At 47.4% G+C, this 3948-nt stretch overlaps 1 protein-coding gene across 1 annotated transcript in view; it reads left to right on the top strand.

Moving 5' to 3' along the window:
* Positions 1-3042: 3042 nt before the first annotated feature.
* The window catches only part of ZFHX4 (zinc finger homeobox 4), a 182505-nt gene continuing 181599 nt past the window's right edge, over positions 3043-3948 (top strand). The window contains 1 exon segment of the mRNA XM_023751913.1: positions 3043-3441. The gene's annotated coding sequence lies outside the window, so the exon portion shown is untranslated.

Genomic DNA, 3948 nt, shown 5'->3' with positions numbered 1-3948 from the left:
CAGGCCCTGAATATATTTTTGACATTTGCCTGTGAGATAGCCACTTGACCATAATGAAAATATCTTCAGACGAACTATCAGATAATGAATAGCTAATTGTGATATCACTGTTTTCTATATCTCTTCCCCCACCTTTAAGAGTGTGAGCTCTTGACTCGGGGTTAGTCCTCCGTCTGCCCCTTCCGCTCAGCCCATTAACCCTGACCCTCACCCTGGCTTCTCTTCTTCGGAAAGAGGGAAAAGAGGACCAGAAAGAGATGATTAAAAAGAAAACACAGATACGCGAGGAGGGGAATACTTGCTGGCAGAAGGGGTTGCAAAAGTGGGCGCCCCACTTACAAATCCTCCTGCCTTTTGTTTTCTTACTCGGAATTCAATGACCGCTGCCCCCACCACACACACACACACACACACACACACACACACACACACAGGCCGTATTTTTCAAGAGAGGGGGGTGGGGGCGAAGAGGAGAAAAAAAATAGCCACCAAATTTTTTAAATGGTTTTCCTGATTTGACGTTTGGTGTTTTGACGTTAATGACAGTAATGTTATTGATGATGTTTCAGGGAGAAAGAGGCAAAAGAAATAAAGGAGAACTTGAAAACGAAATGATCATCATTTCCCTCTTCTTCCCTGCCAGAAATAGACCCCTTTCTTCACCTGAGCCTGAAACAGACTTATTGTTCTCAGGTGTTTCCTTCATCACACGCATTTGCCCGTCTGAAATCGCAGGAAATGGTTTTTCCATCAGTGAGCTTGTACATGGAGCCCTCTCCCGCAAAGGGCTTGATCTTTTCTGATTTGAACCTGAAAGTTTCCCTGCCTTCATTTCCCCTCCGTCTCTTTAAAAGCCCCCCCACTCCCTTCCCCATACACACACCTCAAATAGTGGGGTTTTTTTTAAGCCAGAATTTTTTGCTCTCTGGGGTGTTTTTCAGTAAACAGTAACGCTACATAAACACCTTCTTCACTTGCAAGTTACAGAGAATTTAAATTTCACCCTCGTGGGCATGTATGTTTCTGAAGGCACATGGATGAAGCCCAGCAAGATGCAATCAGACACTGCAACACATGGTGGGTGATACAGTGTAAAAGTGGGGCTGTAAGCAAAGTAACTTAACATCTTAGAAAGCTGTCCAGTTTGAGCAGATTTCTTCCCAGCACATCTGAAATGGAATGGAGTCTTTGGAGACGACTACTTTGCTTTCTGCTAACGTTTAGTAGCCCTGGTTCTAAGGCGCTGGTACATCCACAGACTCCAGATCCTAAGGTGGTGCTCTGCTATTTTCTCTTAATAAAGACCATGTCTGGGTTTTATTCCCCACTGCCAGCCTCTGGACATGCATTGGCACCTGAGCCAGCTGCCACAGGCAACCAGCTTTCCTGACCTGGGTCTGGGTCTGCTCTACCCAGGACTCTGCTTTTATCCTCCAGGTGCATTTGGGGGTGGGGGGTGGGGGTTAACCCCATTTGCATCAGTCCTAGGATTTTCCACATGTTCCCTGATCACGCCAGGTTTCAGGCCAGAAGGGTGCAGGTTTGCAGCCTCTGTTGTCCCTAGTGCTTGTGTGATAAACCTTTCTGGTGGTATTTGGTAGATTTGGTGCTTAAGGCCTAAGACAAGGTTTTGAAGCAGATCCTGGCGAACCAGAACTTCAAAGGCCTGTCAACCCCAGAGCAGCTGAAGCCTCACCTGTCCAGGAAGCTGGACATTGCAAGTATTTCCTGTTTTTAGCTTGTTTGATTTGTTCCTCTCACCTTCTCTGTAGAATTTCTATTTTTGAAATATTGCATAGGTGGTGTCTCCTTGTGACCTGTGGTGTAGCAGTGTATCAAGATGCTATCTGAAAATATATATATATATATATATATATATATATATATATATATATATATATAGTCAGGGGGTATTTAAAAGTATGTCTATTCCTAGTTTTAGTTAATTATCTTTTAATGAAAGTGTCACTCATATTCACATCTGTAATATTGGGAAGAGATAATTAGATTTTCAAATGAGAATCAGCCACCTTAAATTTTGCACCAGAAAATACCAAGTATATTTCATTCTAATGAGATCTGTAGTGGGATTTTTAAATTCATCATAATGTGCTTCAAGAAAGATAATTCAACAGACTGGCAAGATGAAAGGGTTTTTTTCCTAAGTCTTCTTAAAGCCATTACATTGAACTTATGCAATGCTGATAAAATATTCAAAAATATTCCGTAAAGGTTAGAACCGTCCCCCCTCTCTCACCCTTGCCATCATCACTTCTTCTCATTAGAAAGTTTACTTTGACTAAACTAACCGCTTCCATCTTCCCTGCCCTGGGTTTTTCTCCCCTGCGTGTGCAAGCGAAAGATAGCCCTTTACAGAGCGTGCCTGCAGATGCGGAGTGCCATTCCTCCTGTGCACTCGGCTGGGCAGGGCCGGCTCTGCACACCGCCAGGCACCCTGGATTTACATACATCTGCATATCTTCCAGGCCCCGCTCTTCGCCATTAGCGTGCGTTCTCGCGCACAGCTGAATCCACTAGGCAGAGCAGACCTCTCCATTGCCCTAACTCCCATTTCTGCTGAAAGCTCCCTAGTAAACAAATCTCTGGTCCGCTAATAATGACTTTGCTCATTAAAATTAAAAAGGAAAAAAAAATCGAGTGGTTAAAGGGCAGTGCTTTGGCGGTGTTTAGCTTTGACACCTCCCCCCCCCCCTTGCTGAGTGTGTGTGAGTGTGTGTGTGTGTGTGTGTGTGTGTGTGTGTGTTTGTGTGTGTGTGTCTAATGAAGTTTGGGAGTCGCGCGCAGGGGCGCGTGGGGTGCGAGCCCCGAGGTCCCCGTCCCTGCCCTCTCCGCGGTCGCCGAGTCCCGGGCTCCCGCCGCCGCGCTCCGAGCCCTGGAAGCCGCGAGGCTCCCGGCTGCTCCGAGCCCGGGCTGCGCGTCATTTGCAGTCTGGGGAATGTTGATCACCTCACTAATTACACCTCTCTCTCCCCCCTCTCCCTCTCCCTCTCCCTCGCTCTCCTCTCTCATTCCCAGAGTGCATATCGGGAATAGACACACAAAGACATGCGCACTCAACTTAATCAGCCATTTTTTTAAACAGGGCTAAAACGATAATAATTAGCAGAATAAAGACATATCGGATTTTCATTTCCTTTCCTCCTTTTCCCAACCCCTTCACAACCAAACAGCGAGACCGCGGCGGGCACATGCTTTAACTCCTCCCGGACCCCCGAGGACCGCTCCATGCCCCCCACTTTCTGCTCCAGCGTTTTTATTTTCACCCAATAAAGTTCGAGGATTATTTTTTTATTTTTTTATTTTTTATTTTTTTTTTAATGAACCCTCTCGTTTTACTTGGATGTGATCAGCTGTAAGTAAAATAAAAGCAAAACAAAAAAAGAGGCGAAGATCGCGTAGGAACTGCAGGGGAAATGGAAAGTAAGTTTTTTCTTTAACTTTTATTGAGTAGTTTGTGTTAAATTTAGGTCGGGTATCGATTATCTTTCCAGCCTGATCTTGCACAATCTCTGATATTTCGCTCGCTCTCTCTCTCCCTCTCCGCCTCTCCCTCTGCCCCCGGCTCGCTCGCTCCCGCTCACGTCCCCGCATCCCGACCATCCCTTCCGCTCTGCCCCCCTTTTTCTCTCTCTTTCCCCCTTTTTTTGGCTGGAGGACTGGCTCCGCGGAGGGAGGGAGGGGACCCGGAGGGGCCTGATTCCCCACTTTCTTTGGGGGGCGACGTTTTTCGGGATTTAACTTTTGGATGAAGTGGCGGATCCCCGTGTTTGGGCCGAGCAGTTGGCTGTCCTTTTTTCCTGTGTTTTCGGGTCCTGTCTGCGCCCGCGAGCCCGGGCTTTCTGGCGGCGCGGGAGGCTGTCAGCTCGCGGCGGCGCAGCCACGGCCGGGATCCCCGCTCGCCCCGCGCCCCGGTCGCCATGCCTTTCT

This window comes from Myotis lucifugus, unplaced genomic scaffold (genome assembly GCF_000147115.1).
Source record: "Myotis lucifugus unplaced genomic scaffold, Myoluc2.0 scaffold_27, whole genome shotgun sequence".
Lineage (NCBI taxonomy): Eukaryota > Metazoa > Chordata > Mammalia > Chiroptera > Vespertilionidae > Myotis > Myotis lucifugus.
The sequence above is the reverse complement of the archived record's forward strand: the minus strand, read 5'-3'. Positions and strand labels throughout refer to the sequence as shown.